This window comes from Papaver somniferum, chromosome 2 (genome assembly GCF_003573695.1).
Source record: "Papaver somniferum cultivar HN1 chromosome 2, ASM357369v1, whole genome shotgun sequence".
In the NCBI taxonomy this organism is placed as follows: domain Eukaryota; kingdom Viridiplantae; phylum Streptophyta; class Magnoliopsida; order Ranunculales; family Papaveraceae; genus Papaver; species Papaver somniferum.
Genome location: NC_039359.1, coordinates 90,647,797 through 90,669,827, shown reverse-complemented (window position 1 = coordinate 90,669,827; position 22,031 = coordinate 90,647,797). Strand labels below are relative to the sequence as shown.

Genomic DNA, 22,031 nt, shown 5'->3' with positions numbered 1-22,031 from the left:
GTTAAGGAACACGTTTTGGGCTTTTGGTTCGATCAAATTTGGCCATAATTAGCTGGAAAATTCACGGAAGCAAAACAGGGAAACACGGGTTTGACACGGGATTGGAGAAGATTTGAGCGTGTTCTTCTCATGCATGAGGGCTCTAGCAATGTTGTGGGTCGTGTTTAAACACTTCTAGAGTGACCAGGATGGAAATCTATGCGTACCAGAGCAAGAATGAAAAGAAAATATTCCCAAGAATATTTTTCTTTACTGCAGAGTTAAAGAGAATTATATGGAGTAATTGAGGGAGATTCAACGATCTGTAGGTGTATAAATATGTTCCCTGGGAGTACTAGAGAGGCTGTCGAGAGTTGGGAGCAGAGAAGGAACGCTGCAGAATCGAGAACCATGATTTCTCTATGCTGCTGCTGCTGCCATTGATGAAGATGAAGAACACGAAGAACGGACTCGCAGCAGCAGTCGTTATCAACAGTGAAAGAGACTCACATACGTGGGTCGTAGGTGTGGGTCTTAAGGATTCAGTAACAATAGCACCTCTTCTGTGTCGTTTATGTTGGACGCCTTCTGTGGGTCGCAGAATCCTGTTTAATACTTTTTATTTATCTTTTATCTTCATTGTAAAACACTTTTGAGCATCAATGAAATTCTTTGAGAGGTTTTCCAACATGATGAGCGACTAATTCCCTCGTAACCGAGGCAATGGAGGAAGCTATTCACGCAACATAAATGGGTAACTATTTCATTTAATTATATAATTCACCTAATCGCTGCTTTTGCAGAGTTTTAAATTATTTGAATGATTGTCTTAATTATTTGTTATTCAGTTTGATAGGTTATGCTTGGTTTAATCTCTTGATAATCTATGCTTAAGGTTTACAAATAATGTTTGAGAATCTGTATGATTGATAGTGAATTAAAAATAAAAGAGGACTTAAGAATTGAATAGAGTTTTGAAATATTTATCATTCAATTTTGCATAATAGTGGAATCTAGTGTCTTGGTTACCTCTCGCCCAAATTGTTAATATTTTGTATAATTATTTATTAAGTCTAAAAAAATATCCTTCACAAGTCCGAGAGTTTGAACCTCATTACTACAACCACGAAAAAAATCTTTAATCATTAGTCGTGTGTTTTAAACTGTTTGCCGAACTTATAAGGATAAAATTAGCCAAGCTTAGTTCGCAAGGTCGCAAAAAATTTCTAGAGAAAAGATAACTGAACCTTCTGTTCGGCATGATCGATAAAATTGTTACATTGCCGAACTAATCTTCGTTTCTTGTTTGTGGTTGCCATTGACGTTGTGCTTTCTTGTAGGTTTCATGTGATCCAATACCAATGTGCCCCTTCAAGCTAGCATTTAATTACAAAATATTTGGATGGATGGGTTCTCTACAGGGTTATGGAAGGTCGTCATAACCACCCTCTTCCGGAGCATCTTGAAGGACATTTTATAGCGGCAAACCTAATTCTTCAAGAGATGGAGAAGTTAGCCAAAATGAGGTCAATTGGTATTTCACCGCTTCAAATGCTCCAAATAGTAAAGGGGGATAACAAGGATAACCACTCATCTTTGTCCACCATTTACAATGCAAACGAAACAATTAGAAAGAATAAATGCATAGATCGACAAGTGATGCAATAATTATTATTTTTTTCCAAAGAGAAAGACTACGCAGTTCAAAAGGATGTGGATTCGGAGGAGAGATAACACAACTCTTCATTGCGCATCCGAGGAGTGTTCAATTGGCTCGATGCTTTCATGAAGTTCTAATAATGGAAGAGTATTACCTAAATGTTGTGGAGTTTTTTGAAGTGTGGTATTATTTATTGAGTTAATTTTGAGATTTTTTTGAGTTCACAGAGAGAAGTTTGGTTACATAGTAGGATTACACAGATTGCTGAAATATACGTTCGCAACCTGGTAACTTACCAGGTTGCCGAACTAATATTTTAGGACAAAACCTAAACTAAACATATAAATAATACACAAACCACTCTAAATAAAACTTAACATGCATTTTTGTATTTCTAATGAAGAGAATGAGTCTTTCAACTTGTGGACAAAGCAAAATTTGAGTTTACAGAGAGTAGTTCGGCAAGGTATCTATACTTTGCGAGCTAACCGAAGTAAGTGTTCGGTGACCTCCTAAAATTTCCAGGTAACCGAACTAATGGTTCGGTGCCCTGGTCATTTCACAGATTGCTGAAACAATTTCGATGACCAGGTCAAATTTCTCAAGTTGCCGAACTTGTTTGGTGACCTGGTCAAAGTTTCAGGTCGCCGAACTGGGTTTCGGTTGCCTGGTAATCAATTGCAGGTTGCTGAACTAGATGTTCAGTTTTCTGCTTTGAATTTCTGACTAGCCGAACTCTTCCATGTAGCCTTTTCATTCAAGATAATGTTGCACGCTACTTATGAACCAAATATAAACACAAACCCAATTTAAATAAATATAAAACTGTTATACATACCAAACTCCCTAACTAATTGTTCAAAACACACAAAATCCATAACTAAAATGTTTATTGAAACTACAACCAAATGAAAATAAAAGAAAAGAAGGGATTCAACAACCACTACGACGAACTCTTTTACCACGATGTTGTGTTGAACTCCCTCATCAATTGGGGATTGAACTCTCCACCGGATCCATCTCCTCCACGAGCGTCGCGGCTTGAACCTTTCCTTTTGTCGAGCCCCCTTCAATTGCTTAGACCGACTCTCCACCACCATTCTTTGAGATATAAGTTCCTCTCACTTCCATGGAGCATGGTTTGTTCCTCTGCCGACATCGACTCTCCACTACGGATTCTAGTCATCCATTTCTTCAACAATTTCTTACCCTTTTCACCTGATTCAAATTTTAACCACAAGTAAATATATTTCTATACTTTGTAACAACTTAAAGTATAAAGAGAAGTAATTTTCTTACCACATTATCCCATAACCGAACGAATTCTTCTCCACGAATAGGAATCTCCTTCTGAGCTCTCTTAGACTCTCTGTCATTTGCCTTCGCCTTATCAGTACGAGCTTGTTGTTCTTTATTAATTACAAAAGGATGGCCAATCTCTCGATACCAATCCAGGTAATCTTCTTCACATGCATTTAGATCTTCACCGCAAGGTACACAATCACCTTTAGGTTGTAGTATTTTCTTAAATCATCCCAATGTTCTACTATAGAAGTTGGTTCATATTTTGGGGTAAAATAGTTCTCGGTGTTCTTTGTTCCTCGAACCTGCATCTCAAAATTTTCTTTCTCCACGTATGGATCCATTTGGACACAAGAAAGTTTCTTAGTACTCTCCTTGGATTATAGATTGAGTAGCCGTTAGGATACCAAATTGGTCCATAGTAACCCGAGATGACTGAGTAACCTTTCATTTCGTCTTCAGGTACCTCTTCATCATCGAGTATCGTGTATGGATGAAACACCACATCGTTCACCGTCAAATTATCCAATTTATCCCTCAACGAAGCCAACTGCTCTTCTTTAGACTTCTTTTGTGCATCCAAAAACACCCATTTTCCTGATGTAGGTTAGCCATAGGGATAAGGTTTCTTTTCCATAGACAATTTCAGTGAAGGGAAGTGCTCGTAGATCCAAACCTATGCGAAAAAACAAAAATATTAAACACATAGATGAAACTGAATTGGAAACAGAAAATCTTAGCGCATAAGAGTTAAGTAACATTGTAGAAGGTCACCTGAATAAGAGTTAAGTAACCTCCAATTTGAGTTGTCTTAATCCTCGACCCTTTAGCCATCTCTCCTAACACAAATGCAAGCACCCCGGTGGCCCATGAGTAGTTGTTAATCTCATCGAGATTTTCCAAAATCTGTAGATAATGTGCATCCACCCTATTTCCAGAAGTGTCGGGGAAAATAACAGTTCCTAGCTGATATAACCAATAAGAAGTGACATGGTGCTTAAGATTATCCTTGTCCATCACCAACCGTCCGCTCTTTACGTTCTTAGCTATATCCACAAATGCTTCCTTCAACCTTACCAGCTTGAATTTCTTCACCAGCTTTTTCGAAGCTCCATTTTCTTCCTTTGAATTATACTCATCTCCACGTTTAGGTTCCTTCACGGAACATCTAAACTCACATCGGGCCTTTCTTGGATCCCATCCTAGACACTTTAGAGTCAATGCCTCAAGAGCTTCATAATTCATCGATTGGTGGTAGCCTTCTCGAAGATGTTTATCTTCCACTGGTAGGCCGGTGATTCTCATGCAATCATCATGAGTAATTGCCATCTCTCCAAATGGAAGATGCATGGTATATCTCTCCGGATAATGCCTCTCTATGAATGCAGAAAAGGAAAAAGTGTCAAAGTCCTTATGTGCCAACTCAAGGGCTCTCCATAACACACATTCTTTAACCTTGTCCAGAAACTCTTGACACTCATTCGAAAGATCCCATTTGGAAGCCTTTTGACGACGAATAAGACGAATTGCATCATTATGATCCTACAAAAATAACATCACACTATTAATACTTAACGAAACATATGTCCACAACATCTTAAACTCGTTTTACTAGTTAAGAATTAACTTAAGAATACCTTTGTCGCATAGATCTCCGCAGCCCATGAGTGTTTGTAGCCAAACAATGTTGCCCCTCCATAAATTGGAGTACCATAAGTTGGGCTCACTGGTGACAAACACAAATCATCAGGGGGAATGTGTGAATATCTAGGACCCGACGGATTCGACTTCCTTTTCTCTTCAACGGGAACAATTTGTAGATCTTGTATCTCTTCCTCATCTTCTTCCTCTTTCTCATATTCTTCATCTTATTCCTCTTCCTCAGCTCCCTCCTTTCCCTCCTCTCCCTTATCTGCATCCCTTCGTCCTCTTCCTCTTGTCCTTCTTCTTCCAACTGCTCTTCTTCCGCATCTTCAACTTGTTCTCTTTTTTATTTAACCTCTTCAATAGCATGATCAATTACATTCTCCATCACCTTTTTATTAATATCTTGGATTACATTACTAGCATTTTTAGCATTTTTAGTACCACGGTTTCGGAAACCCAAATGTGTTCTACCACGAGGGGTGGGATTTCTCAACTCTTCATCTAGATGGGGATTAAAGCTATTTCCTTTCTTTCTAATGAATGAAAACAACAATATTATCTAAAAATAATATTTTATTATCAAATAAATCAATAATATGAGACTAAATCAAACACAAGTTGTAAACAGCTTAAAGTTCGGCAAGCTTACATGAGTTGTGAAATAACCGAACTAACAGTTGTGTTATCTAGCATGAGTTGCGAAGTAACCAAACTACATATTTGGTGTTAACAGACCATAGTTCGGTTACCTATTAGAAATTGCGTTATCACCGAACTATCCTATAACAATGTTCGGTTACCTATTATAATTTATCGACTAAAACGAACTCAAATTTCCCATTCTAAAGAACAAGTTCGGTTAGAAATATCTAAGGTTTTAGTTTGCGATCTAACCGAACTATGTTATACCAAAGTTCGGCATAATTTATCAACTACACCAAACTCAAATTTCCCATACTAAAGAAGAAGTCCAATTAGGAATATCTAGGGTTTTGTTTTGCGAGCTAACCGAACTATGTTATACCAAAGTTCGGTTACCTATATAATTTATCGACTACACCGAACTCAAATTTCCCATACTAAAGAAGAATTTCGGCTACGAATATCTAGGGTTTTGTTTTACGAGCTAATCGAACTAAATTTTTTTTCTAATTTGCCGAATTGTTCTTGATTTGGGAAGTTCGGTTAAGAAAATCTAGGATTTTCAAAATTTCTCCTAGCCGAAATGTTTATTGTAACTACCATTTTCAATGGGTTTTGATGATTAATCGATTTCTTCAACAAAAAACGAATTAAAATGAATGGGTATGAAGGAAATTACCCGCATATTTGCATTTCACTTGAATCAGACTTCTTGGTTGTTGTTGGATGATTGATTTTTCCTCTCTTCTTTGTTTCAAGTTGTTTATCAATTGCCAATTCTTTTGGGAGATTTGCTATATTTGCGAGTCCCGTACTTGATCCTGGAAGTTTGGAGTTTGCTTGGTACACATGTTTATAAAGATGGATTAATCAACGATCAAATTTTTTCGAATCGACGATTAACGTCGATGTACACGAAAGAGGAAAAGAAAAGAAGAAGAAGAAGAAGAGTTTTTGAAAAATCAGTTTTGTTTTTAGGTTTTAATTTAATCGGTTAAATTAGTGGGTTGTGGTTAAATTAGTGAGTTATTAGGATTAATTACAACCTTAATTAGGATAAGGGCAGATTAGTATTCCCTAGCCTTTTAGGGCACCCCTTAAGAATTCAGGGTGGACACCCCTATCAAATAGTAGTCCCCCACCATTTTAGAGTAGCCCAAAAAAATGATTCTTTTATAAACCCCCTGCTAACTTGAGTGGGTCCTATCCTTTTTAGGTCTCCAGAAGCAGAGCCGCGACTATAAGAATGAATAGGGAAAGTAGAAGTAACGGGTCAATCTTATTTTGTATCCCAAAAACACAAGTGTTTCTGCTTTTTCAAAAGTAAAGTCAGAGACGGAAGTCAAAAATAAAATCACTTTGCTTCTAAAAAAATTGAATTCTTTGTTTTTAGAAGTCTTTTTAAATTGTACACCCAAACAAATTCATGATAGTTTTAATTTCAAACAATAAACCTTCTACGTCCAATGAACTACTTAGAGGGACAATGGCCTATTCTAGATGCATAGGCGGAGCCAGGACGGTAATGATGAATAGGCAAAGTAGAAGTAATAGTTCAATCTTATTTTTTTCAGGACATTGTATTTTCTAGTCCTCTACTACCAAGCCCAGTACTTGTTAGACCAACAATCTCGTAGTTGGATGGTTTGTCCAGAATTTGGATGATCACATTGAAGTAATAGTTCAATCACCTCCTTGTAGCAGAATATCCGCTTCCCAATAAAAATTGGAAGAAACACATATTCCCACTTTCTTGATTGAGTAGCAGTAGGTCTAAGTCCTAGGAACCGCTTAGTAGTACAATGGATCCCTATCATTTTCTTTAGAGGAAGAGGCAGAAATAGATGAGCAAGCATCTACTCTACTAATCTAGACATTCCAAGAACTAAGCAGGGCACGCAAAATGGACTTGAGAGCCCATTTTGTGAAGGAACGATAGTTAAAATGGCTTTCATACCTAAAATTAGGTTCCCTGACGGGCCTGATCTCTATTAGGGAAAGATTGAGAAAGGTTGGAACAAGATCTTTATCCCTTCATAATATATCTAGGTAACCTCTAATTTTTTTAAGGGTTTAATTATTTCGATTATCATAGTGATTAATTATTTCGATAATGACAATCTTGATTTGATCTTTGACAACATGAGTTTATTAATATAAATAGAAAATCCTTTACTCTGCTTTATCAGTGACTTAAATATTGATTTGTGGGATAGATAAATGAGTTGGTTACTAAAATAGATTTAGTCCTTTGTTGTTTAGGGTTAAGATCCATAGGATTTGAGGGAAGAATTTTTATGATATAAGGCCAATCATAATTATTTGAAGATTTAACTATTACAAATCTAGTGATTCACGAGCTTTGGGATATAATTATTGATCAATCAACGTTAACAAACTTTGTTTTGTATATTTGATCAATAGAAGAATCAAGTTGTTTGCATCCGTTATTTTTTAAGATTTAAATTGAATAATTGAAGACTTTTCTTTTTGGTACAATCTTTGCGTGAATTTCAGCGAGCTTGATTCTTTGGTATTAACAAGTTGTCCACTTGATAAATATAAAACTTGTAGACCTTCGAACAACCTGTCAAATGAAATATATTTTTTGGATGGATCATGTTCATCAAAATTTGTTATTTCAATAATCATTGTCTTGGTCCGAATTTTAACCATACGAGTTTACTGATATAACGAGAGACCGTTTACTATGTTTTATCACTTATTAAAATGTAGATTGGAGTGACTAATTTGTGAGTTGGTTACTGATACAATTTTAGTTCTTTTTTATTTTGAGTTACTATCTAAAGGGGTTAAGTGCAAAAGTATATAATTAGGTGAAGCAACTCAAGCAGTGGAATCTGTTTTAGGATTCATATCTATTGGCCAGAATATATGCGTAGAGATGTGAAAAAACTGAGTAAATAGGTATATATTTCTTACGATCCGAAGTTACGATAGCCAATTAGTATAACGATTTAATTCCGAGAGTATTCAAAACTGGACTAGATTCCGTATTATTCTGCCAAATATTTTTCCTTGTTAACAAAATGTTGTATGCTTGTGTTATTTAATTCATTTTTCCATTATATTGTTTAGATTTATAATTCATGTAAGTAGACTTATACATTAAGCACATCTTGGTAAAGATCAAATGGTTAGTTCGACCAGAATTTTAACGGTTATCAAGACCGTCTTGTTAAAACTATCTGGAGGTCATTATTGTCACAATAACATTATACGATGTGCGTCTGTATAAGTAGATTATGTGGTGTATAGTTTGTGGTTTAGGTTAGTCATTCTCAGCCGAAACTGGTTATAATTGGTTATCTAAAGTGGAGTGAGTGCTAATGCACCTATCGTCGGTGCAAGCAAAGATGCATAAAACATCTACCCCTTAAAAATAGGTTTCTCATATAGTCATCCTTTCGCAAATGTTATTTCTACAATAAATAATCTAAATATAAAAGAGTGTAATATACTGCAACATTATTTTTGAAAAGAAAAATTGTGACTATTTCCTCAACATTATTTTTGTAATGAATGTGAAAATACAAGTTCAGGGGGAAAAGTTAATAGACAAGTGTTGAGGGGTGAATTTTATCCTGGTTCTACCTTTCCTAACCATAACACACCCAATTTCCAAGAGGTGAGAGAGAGAAATAGAAAAAAGGATCATTTCTATTGTACTATATGCCTCTTTATATAGACTTTTCAAAATCCCCTCATTTTATGATATCATGCCACATGTCCTAAACCTCCTTAATTACCACTAGTGTCATTCCTTCTCTAATACAACCTCCTTATTTCCTATTAATTCCCCATTGTCCTTTCCATCTTATGGATACTTTCTTAATGGACTTGAGCTTTAGTCCCCAAGTCCCCATGTTTCATGTTGGGTTTGCATCCCTTTTGGGGGCACACTATCCCGGCTAAGGGGTATTATTTTTCATGTATCAACATTAGTCCCCTGACTATTGGGTTAATTGTCAAATAACCCGATAGTCATATTACATTCCATTCTAGCGTCCCTTGTACTGTCTTCTCGAGTCGAGTCCGCAGTCCGCAAGTTTGAGGAATGATATAGTTTTTGCAAGAAATTTTCATCATGCACGTGGGTGTTTAGATAAGCATAATCAATATTTTTCGTAGTAGTAAAAGGGTTGTCGTTCACTTGGACTTGTAGAGATTAAAGTTTTCTAAAATAATAAATAAATAATTTTTATACAAAAATATTATTAACACTGGTGCGAGAAACTGGGACTAAAGATTCGGTCATTTTTCATTTTCAAGTGGTTCAGAATTTAATTCTAGGCGATATAGTTCAAAACAAAAAAAATATTAACTCTATTCTTTGCCAAAGTAGATTCTATAAAATATTATTTTTATTTTATGAGCATGGCGCATCAAGAATCCCTAGGATTATGCATGCTCCATCAAATAAAATCACAAGTAATTAATTAAAATCTTAAGTCAATTAAAGTTGGTGCAAAAAGTAAATAACGAATTATTTAAATTACCACATGGATGAAACACAGCTTTCTCTGTTGTCTCAGTGCTTGGGTTTAGCTCAAATGATGTTTACAATGAAGAGGAAATGGTGAAAATCGGGAAACGACAACGCTTATAAGCGTCAAAGAATCACTGTTACAGAATGATAGAAATGAAACGTTGTTTAACTGTTGCATACGACCCTCGGTGAAGTGTCGTTTCCACTATTGAAGAATGACTGTTGTTGCAAGTCTGTTCTTCGTGTTCTTCCTGTTCTTCTTGAACAGCAGCAGCAGCAGAGAGAATTGGTGATTCTTCCTCTGCAGCCTTATATCTTCTCCTCCCAACCCTCGACCCCCTTCTATGAGTCCAATAACTCCTATTTATACACTCCAGGCGCATCAAATCCTTCACAATAACTCTGAAAATCCTCTCATCATTCGGACAATGAAGAAAATAAATTTTGAATATTTTCTTACCATTTTTGGAATTTCACACGTAAACTTCTTCCCAGCACGCTCCAAATCGATTTTTCATCACCCATAGTGTTGCTCGAGCCATCAAACACGAGCAGAACACGTCAAGAATTCTCCAAAAATCGTGATTGTCTCCTCCCTATACGTGCATCTCTGTTTTGAGCTTGTGGCTTCCCTAGCCAATTCTAGACAAATTTGATCGAACAGAACACTTGCAATAGATTTCTTTATGTCCCAGGAACAATCCCACCAAGTTTCAGCCATTTAATCTCCGTGTAACACCTTCATTTTGTTGATCAAAAATCTGGCAATGAGTAACAACATTTTCCCGCCAAAAAAGAGTTTTTGAATTTTAAAGAGATAAAGTGCCCCTAATCCAAAATTCGGGTGCCTTCATCTCTTGGGTGCTCGGGGGTGCCCTTATCCAAAATGGGGGTGTTTTTAACACTTGTTATTGGGGTGCCTTTACCACTTTTTCTGGGGTTTTTCCAACATATTTCTGGGACGCCTCTAGTGCATTTCTGGGGTGCCTACGGTGCATTTTTGGGGTGCCTTCAACACTCTATCATGGGGTGGAAAACACTATTTTCAAGCCCATTTCGCCGCAAGGGCTTATTTCTCTATAAATACCTACAAACAAGTTTATTAGTGATAAAAATGAGTCCCAACTAATGTATTTATGGGTGAAAATGTGTCGCACTTGCGTGCTCATCAAAGCATTTTCCAAGAATTTTGCATGAAATGATTGAAGATTTCTTTAGACCTTTGGATTGTATTACCAGCAGAATTTGAGGGTCTCAGTGTGAGTGTGATGAAGAATGACATAGACTTTTCTTAGCCCAACTTTTTTCTTTTCTCTAACTGTTCTGCGTGGTTGGGGATGTTTTTAACTTGTATCCACGTCTTACCTTTAGGACGAACTGGCGCGCCCGTTGGTGTTGAGAGAGGAAGTGAGTATGCTATGGACTCTCAGACTGATTCGTCAAAACAAAGTGCGTAAGGAATATGATGAACATGAAGACGCTATTTCATTCACGTGTGGGATGCAAGATAAATGCAATTATACATGATATCCACAAGTTGGTTGCGCGTATCATGCCTCGATGATGGAAGATGGGGCGTGTGGTTAGACGCGCCTATTCTCCTTTTCATTTTTGTGGAGGATGGGCTAGGACGTGTGGTTGAACGTGCCTACTCCCCCTTCATTTTGTAGAGGATGGGTTAGGATGTGCCTGTTCCCTCCTTTTTGTAGAGAATGGGTTAGGGAGTGCGGTTAAACGCGCTTACTCCCCCTCTTCATTTTGGTGGAGGATGGGCTAGGGAATGTCTGTTCTCCCCTTCATTTTTGTAGCGTATGGTCTAGGGAGTGTGATGCGCCTACTCTCCCTTCATTTTTGTAGAGGATGGGCTAGGATATGCCTGTTACCTCCTTTTTGTAGAGGATGGGATATGGCGTGCATATTCCCCTCTTCTTTCTTTGCACGACGAGCGTTTTGGATAAGTATTTTCCGGGAGTTCTTACACGAAATGATTGAACATTTTCTTGGCCCTTTGGATAGTATTGGTAGCACAATTTGAGAGTCTCAGGGCTGGGAGGTGAAGAAGAGGTGTAATCTTTACTTAGCCCCACTCTTTTATTTTCTCCAACTGTTCCGCGTGGTTGAGAGTGTTTAGAGGCGGTAAATAATGGAGGTGTGTCTTCTTTGTGATTATGTCTGGGTAGGAAAAACACGCTCCCATATTTTCTGTAGTCGGTCAGATTTGCAGAGCAACACGTCGCCTTTTTTGCGTATCTTTGGCCGATCAGATGAGAAAATCAACCCGCCGCCTTTTGTATATCTGTGGCCGATCGGATGCGCGGAGCAACCCGTCGCCTTTTTGAATATCTTTGGCCGATTGGATGAGCATATCAACCCGTCGCCTTTTTTGTATATATGTGGCCGATCGGATGAGCATATCAACCCGTCGCCTTTTTTGTATAGATGTGGCTGATCGGATGCGCAGAGCAACCCGTCGCCTTTTTTGTATGTATGTGGCCGATCGGACGAGCATATCAACCCGTCGCCTTTTTTGTAAATCTGTGGTCGGATGCGCGGAGCAACCCGTCTCCTTTTTGAATATCTGCGGCCGACCAGATGCGCGGAGCAACCCGTCGTCTTTTTATATATCTTTGGCCGATTGGAAGCGCGGAGCAACCCGTCGCCTGTTTGTATATTTGTGGCCGATCGGATGCGTGAAGCAACCCGTCGCCTTTTTTGTATATCTATTTCCAATCGGATGAGCATATCAACCCGTCACCTTTTTTGTATATCTGTGGCAAATCGGATGCGCAGAGCAACTCGTCGCCTTTTCTGTATATTTGTGTCCGATCGAATGCACGGAGCAACCCGTCGCCTTTTTGTATATCTGTCAGCCAACGGGTGTCTATGCATCTCGTAGCTTTTTGTGTAATCGTCAACGGGTGTCTATGCATCTCGTAGCTTTTTGTGTAATCGTCAGCCTACCGGGTGTCTATGCATCCCGTGGCCTTTGGTAAACTCGTCAGCCGCCCGAGTGTCTATGCATCTCGGGGCCTTTTGTAAATTCGTCAGCCATCCAAGTATCTATGCATTTTGGAGCCTTTTGTAAACTCGTCATCCGGCCGAATGTCTATGCATCTCGGGGCCTTTTGTAAATTCATCTGCCAGTCAAGTGTATGCATCTTGGGGCATTTTTTTTTCAACACGAAAGACAACCATAGGCATGTTTTTTTCAACTTTGCAAATCTAAACCTCCATTCATGTTTCCATCCAAATCCGTTACTTTTGTCAATTTCTCGGTCAATTTGGTCAATTTCTCCTCATATTAAATGAGTTAATGAAGCACACTTTACCCTTATACCCTTACACATGTGTACGGAGGAGGATGTTTGATCTGAAACTAGTGTAAATATCGGAAATGGACAACGGCTTAGATTAAATGAAATTGAAAGTCGCCACATGTTGCAAGGTTGAGTGTGGATCTCATCTGTGTCCATCTCTATGAAAGTCAACGGCTTAGATTAGACAAAAATGATAGTTACACGTGTGTTTATTTTGTCCACACATCTTATAAAGCACATCTCTATGAGATCCAACGTAATCAGCGGCTACACTCTCTTCTTCATAACATAAGCACCAACAATAACATCTTCTGTTGATGTTTCATCCATCGCATGCATGGATTTGAGAAGTGGCGGAGAAGAATTTAAAGAAAAAGGGTATTTGCCGATCGAGTAAGACAATCTGAGGTCAAGAAGCAAATAAAGGTTGGTGAAATCGAGAAAAACATGGTTAAGACATGAAATTTTCTTCCATGGATTTAGGTCGAATTGATAACAGTCTAGGGTTTGTACTGGTGCTGTGAAGATGATGGAATTGATCATGTGTTGTCCGATTCAAGTGTTTTGATGAGATCTGAATCCGGAATAGAAAGGTCGTGTGTGTTGAATTCATGGGTTTGTGTTGTTGAGTTTGGTAGGATGGTGATGCTGCAACGGATTTGCAAACAGGTGTAGGTTATAGAGTGTGGGTGATTTGAGAGAAGGGGTGGGATGGTTTGTGTTGGATTGCTTGTTGTTGCGTAATGGCCACAATTTTTTGATGCTGATAGAAAAGATTCTGGAAGATATGCCGATGAACTGAGTTAGCAAAAGAAACTCACTGAGTTGAAGAACTTAAATGTGAGCTGAAGGACTTATAAATCTTTTTATCTTATACTAACGGTACCAAAAAGGTGGATAACCATCGTTAGCCGTTTTTCAATAAAACGGTCAAAACCGGCCTAGATTTGTAACTTTCATAAAAACGGGCCTATGATTGTCATCCTGAAAAAACCGGCCTATATATGTTTTGTAACCGAAGTTTTAAGTATGTAACCGGAGAGGCTTATAATCTCTAACGAGTGCTAAACGATCAATTTTAAGTTTCAATTGCACGACTGTTAGGTCTATGAGAGGTGAGCACCGAACGGGATATGAGATGTAAGACAATTACTACAAGAAAAGTTGGATTAAGCGACGAGGCATTTTTGGTTGGAAAAGCCCATATTGAGTCGCTATATCCCTTAAAGCGACTTAATTTGGCTCTCGCTCTGGAGTTGCAAAAGGTGGGATTTCAACAAGTCTAGAGCAGCTAAGCAATCGCTTTAGTAATCAAGCAACTATCATGTAGCGTCTTCTATCTTAATTGCTACATGGCTAGAACGACCTTCCTAGAGCAAGTAAAATAGTAATCGTTTTAAAGCTAGACCAACCAAAATACATCAAGTGAAACATTGATCACTTCATAAATAAACCAACGCGCCGATCGCTTCATAGATAGACCAACCATAATAATAGAGCAAGTGAAACACCTGAAGTTGGTTGCTTATTTTTGAGATACCAAACTTTTTACCGGCTACACCTGTTGTTCTGGTGCCCGAAGTATCCGGTCGATTTCAATTTAGATACTCCCAAATTGAAATTAAAATTACAATTAAAATTGATACTAAAACAAATTATGAACCAAATTAAAAACTGAATCAAGTTTTATTATATCGCATAGATCAATTTACATCATTTCTTAAAAAAAAGACAATCTTTACAGGAACAAAAAGATTAAAAATACAAACTAATCATTTCTCTAAAAGATGATGATTACAATTTCCTTAATTTTGAAACAAAAGATGAACACTCTTTCGACTTTGTGGCACCAAGCTCATAATAAGAGATTTATACTGCCATCATTCTTGTGTTTTAAGTTCCTTTATGATCATTCATCATTGGGATCTTGACGGAGTACTCATACTCTAATAACATCACGAAAGGAATCAAAAGCAACGTGAGAGATTAGGCTGTAGCATAAGGGAAGTGATTCGCATGATTATAATCATGAGATAGTGGATATATTTAAGAATATACATAGAACTGCATATACAATAATTTGGAGGAGATCCAAACAGTAAACAAGGCGTACGATCTAAAAAATGAGGGCGAGAGTACATAACATAACTATCATTGTCTGACAAATATATGGTGTCAAATTGATCCTGTACGAAAACATTTAACCATGAATGTCAGCAAAACCATCAACAACATATCATAAAATGTAAAAACTACTTTCAGGGAAATTTCTTGCATAATTGATGATGAGTGGACATTGTATATCTCACCTGTTGTATAGGTTGACATACATTGTCCCCCACTGATCATAAAGTCATCTGTTGTGAGCAGTGTAAACAACCAATCTGATTTAGACAATGAACCAACATATAAAACAATCGCATTCATCTATATAAAAAAATCTCATTCATATTAAGAGAAAACTCACTTCTGATGTTTTTCATGGACAATCCAAGTAGCAGATTTAGAAACCACATCTTGCTTTGGTTTCAACAAGAATCCAATTTTTTCTTTGGTATCAGTCCAATTTCTAGACTTTTAGGATCACTTGAGTTTCTTTTTTCCATCACGAGCTATGAATCTGAAAACCAACAATGTAAAGGAGGTAAATTTAACGATAACAATACACATAAAGGCAAACCCAAACTTAAAAAATCCATCTAACTGAAGGATTGAACAACCCAATGATCTAAATCTTTTCAAATTGAAGACTACAAATACCAAAAACGTAATAACCAAACCAGAAATAGAAAAAAAACTAAAACTCTATCAACAATATGAAAAGCTAACAAAAACTAAATCTCAAATTACCGACTGAAATCATTTCTCAAATTAAACCAAGATTTTCATTATCAGAATCAGTTGAAGACGATGATGAAGAATCATGTGAAGCGAAAGAATCATATCCTGAACCCATAAACTTGTCATAACAATATAACATCATCAAGTATGTGGTCCCAACCCAAACCATGATAGATAAGAGGCTTCTTAAATCCTCAGTAATCTATATCAACCGAAAATACATGATATAATATCATCAGTGGCAAAAAAAAAAAACCACAATTACCTGACAAAAAAAATTTGATGCTTGAATCCCTTAAGCTCTTCAGAACTGCACCACTTGATAAGAATGACTCACACATGAAAACCACAAAACCAGAACAACAAAGTTCAGTAGAAACTAACTTTTCGATTAACTTACATACACACAAGTAAGGGATGGAGTCAAATTTACCAAATACAGAATTGGGTCCATATAGAGGAGACTTGTTGGCAAAACGGAGGAACTTAAAGATCACGTAAACAAGCGCATTTCCATACACTGTCTTCTTCCAAATTACACGACGAAACCAACGACAAGAGGGTTTAAGCATTAATATACATTTTCGTCTACATATTTTTCTATCTCGGTCCAAATATCTTCTTCAAACCTGTAATTCGAACAATGAGTTAATCAGAAATTGAAACAGTGATGACCAAAGAAGTTAAATAGATCCGAATAAAAGGGAAAATAAAAGAAGAAAACTAACTCTGAAAACTTACAATTGAAAATACATAAAGATTGAACAAAACTGTAACATAAAACTCAAAATTGAGCTACACCCTTTTACTGAATCCAACTCAAAGCCCGATTCAGTTATGGGTTTTGAATGAATCTAATCAGAACATAAGAAAATGACAAAAATCTCACCCTTGAAGAACAACCACAAAAACCCATCACCTAATTCTTCTCAATGATCTCTCGATTCTCAGTAATTAAACCCTAAATTTCATCTCTTAGCTCAAACACAAACCATCGTTGATTCAGATTTGAACCAAAACCCAAATCAACCAAACCCCATCTGTTGAGTTTGAGTTCTTCCATTCTCTTGTTGTTCTCTTTCATTCTCTGTAACCTTGTTTCTTCATAATTGTTGTTACTCATCACCATTTTTTCTTACTTCAGTACAAAATCCAAACCAGGGTCTCTTAAAATGCATAACCTAAACAGACCTAAAAAGGAAAATCAATTGAGTACGGTAAAATTAAGCCCAAAATTAAACAAAATCAAAATACAAATGATGGGTTTTACCGGAAAAAGGTGTCTCATACTGGATGCCAATTCTAGCTCCCTTCAGACAGCAAATTACCTGCTCAAATAAAAAACCTAATGAATTACTCATTTATTCAAATTGGATAACGTAAGAGCACCACAAGCTGGAAATCAGACTTGACCATCAACTCTAGCATATTATGCAAACTGAAAAAGTCATATTCACTAAATTACTATATGTCTTGCATAAAAGAATACCTTAGTTCCTGCTATATAAGTAATTTTCCCATGGAAGTGAGAATTCACTGCCATGCTAGCATCCCCCTGCATTGCTTTTCTTTCTAACTCCATGTGAACCTGATACAACAAAAACGATCGAGCTTATTAGCATACTTAAAATGTAGTTGACCAATTAAATCAATTTAACTGAACATTTAGCATGCAATGCAACTAAAGCATGTTGACCATAGTGGTTTAAGTAATGCACCACATATAATGATTAAGCTTGCCTTTTATTAACTACAGTAAAGTATTGAGAAGAAAATTACTCGCTTCCTAACTGTAGCTAATAGTCCATCATTCCACTGTTCGCCATTTAAGTGTCTCTCTGCAAATGAAGAGACTCTAATTTTGCATCTTGCTTATTTACAGGTCCTGCTTCATTAGGAATAGTGCTAATGCATCAGCACCGAAAGTGTATGAAACTCCTCTGTCGTTCATCCCCCACCCCTTAGAATCTCTACTAAGATATGACCATAATAAATCACAGAGCAGATTCCCATCTTCTTTAACTCATTCAATGTCTTCCATCCACCAACTTGTTTATTGCAATTGCAGCTGCAACTGATTTCGCCATTCTGCCATGTTCATCCAGTACAATCACCACGGAAAACTCCATCATCTGTCTCAGCACAAGCCATCTCCCATATTACATATTCATTACCAGTGTCTCAAGATTTACCAGACCACACACCACTAACACAGACCCATACTCTTCATTTCACAACCTACTCAACCCACTTAAAAATTCTTCTTCCAATAATCTAAGCATTCGAATCACATAGAGAACCATTTAGTTCTTCTCTACTCAGCCGACATCACCGATTTCAATTCCTTCTTTGTAATCAATTCCACCTACAGTTCAGTCAAAATCTTCATCTTTTTCAAACCCTAACTATAATTCACCATCCATCTTGATTTCTAGCAGCAGCAACACCAATTCCACAAATCGAACCCATGATTAAGAAACTTTAAACAGAAATGGAAGAGATAATGAATTTTTTGTTGTTGATTCGATGTTCAGGGATGGAGATATATGATTCTTATGGCTAGTTAGATGTTGAATGAAGAATTGAAAGGGGTTCTGAGATTGAATCAGTGAAAGAAGAAATCAGTAGCAGATTACGAATTGAAATTGGGTTTCGTTTGATTTAGGGTTTGTATAAGGTGGATCTGAGGTATTCAATTGATGAGTTTCTGTGACTGAAGTTGTGATAATTTTCACCAGAAATTGCAGATGAGAATTAATATGGGTCGATTCAATCAAGAAATAGAGATGAAGAAGAGGGATTGAGAGAAGAGCAGCCGTGGTGATGGAGCGCCGGCGGTGTGTTTCGGAGGAGAGGAGAGGTGTTTTTCGGAGGAGAGGAGGAAAGAAAGAGAGAACCAGATTGGAATTAGAGTTGGAGTGGTTGAGGGATACAACCAAGAATGAAAATTAAAATGATCGACGTACCATATTTCGTTTGATCCACTCGTACGAATCAAGAAAAAGATCTTGATGGTTGATATTATATTTGGGATGTTCATACGGATTGAGAAGTAAGTGTGTTTCTGTTAGTGCTAATATGAACTCATGTATCCGGTTTTGTTATCAACATTCGAAACGAAAAAAAATCCAAAAAAAATATTAATAAATTTAGGACATTGTTATCGACATTATGATATAAAAAATCCAAAAAATACATAAGAATGAATCTGGAAAATGAAAAATGAAATTGATAATTGGTGTTTCTTTGTGTTTTTGTGCTATCTCTGTGTGTTTCCGGTTTGAATTTCGACTAGTCACATAGGTCATGAAGTAATTTCTACTAGTCATATAGTTCATGAATAATTTCTAATATTTTACCGATAAATATGAAGATCAGTATCGATTTGAACTTCAAATTTGGTATAACGGGCATAGGAACTATGAACCAAGAAGTTCCGGGAGGGTTCTGGCTTCAAACTTAGCATGATACATCATATTTATCGATAAATATGAAGCTCAGTGTCGATTCGAACTTCAAATTCGGTATAACGACATAGAAACTATGAACCACAAAGCTTCAAGAGGGTTTTGACTTCAAACTTAGCATGATACATCATCAAAATCGATAAATATGAAGCTCAATGCCGACTTGAACTTCAAATTCGGTATAACGACAACGACACTATGAACCAAGAAGCTCTAGGAGGGTTCTGACTTCAAACTTAGAAGGATACATCATCAAAATAGATAAATATGAATCTCAATGTCGATTCGTACTTTAAATGTGGTATAATGGCATACAAACTATGAACCACGAAGCTTCAGAAGGTTTTGACTTCAAACTTAGCATGATACATCATCGAAATCATTAAATATGAAGCTCAATGTCTATTCGAACTTCAAATTCGGTATAACACACTATCATACTACTTGAACCAGCTTTGTCATTGATACCACCGCCCATATTTTCAGATCTGAAAATGACGAGTTCTGTGGTGTTGAAGACATTTATTTATGGTGAAGAAGATAAGGTTGCATACGGATTATGAAAATCTTTGGACGATAAAGATTTGATTTAAGATTGTCATATGGATCAAGGAAAGTGTGTTTTCTTGATGTTTTCTCTTTGTCCTTTTGTGCTTTCTCTTTCTGCTTCGCACATATTAGATATGCAGTCTGTCTCTACTTCTATTTCTTCGGTTTCGATTTAAATTAGACCGGCCCTGTTATCCGAAAACTACTGTTTGGTTTATACAAGTGCATCTCAATCGATCGACCTAAGTCGATTTCGCCACATTGTTATCTATCAAATAAACCGAATTTTCGTGGCTTCACTTAATTTCACTTGTTATTTTTCAATCTTACCCAATGTCAATCGGCCTCACTCAGATTTTCCCAAAAATTATTAGGTTCTTTAGTTATCTATCATTTTAATTGAATGTTCATCGACCTTAATTAATTAAAGACATTATTTATCAATCTTGTCCAATGTTATTGGATCTCACTCAATTTTTCTTAGATTCCATGAGTTTATATGGTTATCGATCAAATAAACTAAAATTCCTTCGTTTTGACTTAATCTTACCCAATATCGTTGGACCTCACTCAGTTTCTCTTAGATAGATTGGTTTATCTAGTTATCCCTTATTTTAACTGAATGTCCATCGACCTTTGTGTATTTCACCCTTTATCTATCAATATTATCCAATTCGCTCGGCCTTATTCAATTTCTCTTACATAAATTGGTTTATCCAGTTATCCATTATTTTAACTGAATGTCCATCAATAGTTCACCGAGGATGGGAACTACTGACAGTAAATCGGGAAAATTGACCGATTTTTCCACCGATTTTTTGAAGAAAAAAAGAATTAATGATATAATTTTAAAATTTTCAAGGTTTTGATAAAACACCTAAATCAATTTCATGTTAAATCATAGGAATCAGATTTTTCCGATTCTTTCTTTTCTCTGTCCCAATTTTTTTTTTAATCACGAAATTAGGATATAAATAGTATTTAAGATCATACAAATTGTGCTAATTACAAAACGGACAAGGAATACGATTTTTCAAATTTATCTGGCCAATATAAAGTCAAGAGCTAGGTAATGATTGGAAACAAATTCGGTAATTACCTTCGGCATTCAATTAGATAGAATTTCGAGTAATGTATTAGAAATGGACGGGAATGAAGAAGTGAATTATTATCGTAGAAAATATGTAGAACATATAAATTTTAAATTAAATACTACGAATGTGTATAAATCAATTGAATGAAAATGATTAGCAAAATGAGAAAGAATGGGAAACCCACCTCGTCAAATTACTATAGTACTTCTATTGGAAACTCACCTCGTAAAATTTCTACAAATCAAAATTAAACAACTCAATATCAAACATCAAACACTAGATTGGTGATCGCTTCCCTTTCCCATTATTAGAATCATCCACTTTCCCTTTCCCATTATTACAAATCAAAATGAGAATGCATTGTTGCAGATCGACATTTTGCCCTTATAAGTGCAAATACATATCACTCACACTTACAAGCTCGGTTCTTTCGGCGTTTCTTACATAAATCTCACTGTTTGTGACACTTTTTGAAGGTTCTTTATTGTTTATGTAGGACGAATTGTGGTGCGCGACTGCAGAGATGATGGCAAGCAATGACCGGACTGTGTACAAAGCTTTTTGGAGGATTGAGTCAAGTTGCAGTTCAAAAATGTTGGTTCCTGATAAATTTTCATTTAATCGATTGTGAAATTCTTTTACACCAAAAAATGAGTTCCTTAGAATTAAATTCTTTTATTTATTTTAGAGGGAGACAAAAGATATTGAAGTATTAAGCATTACTTCTACTGTTAGAAAAAATTTAAGAGATTGCTTGTAGTCAATGATAACTAATGTTTTCCAATTAATTAAGCATATGTTCAATGAAGTAGATGAGTGTATCGTGCATCCATATACATTCGAAATACTGCAACACTAAACTCTTTTAGTTTAACATATCCAATCCATTCAAAAAGGGATCATAGTCGAAAATATTCAAGTACTGCATAATTTGAATAACAAAGATAACTTACTAACACAGTAATAGAGAGAAGATGATACAGGAAAGCTTACTACCAAAAAACGTAAATGATAAGGGGAAAG

At 36.5% G+C, this 22,031-nt stretch overlaps 1 long non-coding RNA gene across 5 annotated transcripts; it reads right to left on the bottom strand.

Annotated features, from left to right (window-relative positions):
- Window positions 1–14,778: 14,778 nt before the first annotated feature.
- Window positions 14,779–18,240, bottom strand: LOC113348379. 5 transcript variants are annotated; one of them, XR_003359631.1, is made up of 9 exons: window positions 17,678–18,240; window positions 17,388–17,486; window positions 17,169–17,226; window positions 16,788–17,089; window positions 16,169–16,527; window positions 15,887–15,891; window positions 15,525–15,677; window positions 15,367–15,414; window positions 14,779–15,243 (listed from the first exon to the last, which is right to left on the bottom strand). It is a non-coding gene; the product is annotated as an uncharacterized LOC113348379 (long non-coding RNA). The 5 variants fall into 5 exon arrangements; XR_003359633.1 differs by lacking the exon at window positions 15,887–15,891 and having other exon boundaries at window positions 16,164–16,230; window positions 16,332–16,527; XR_003359634.1 differs by lacking the exon at window positions 15,887–15,891 and having other exon boundaries at window positions 16,164–16,216; window positions 16,332–16,527.
- Window positions 18,241–22,031: the final 3,791 nt, after the last annotated feature.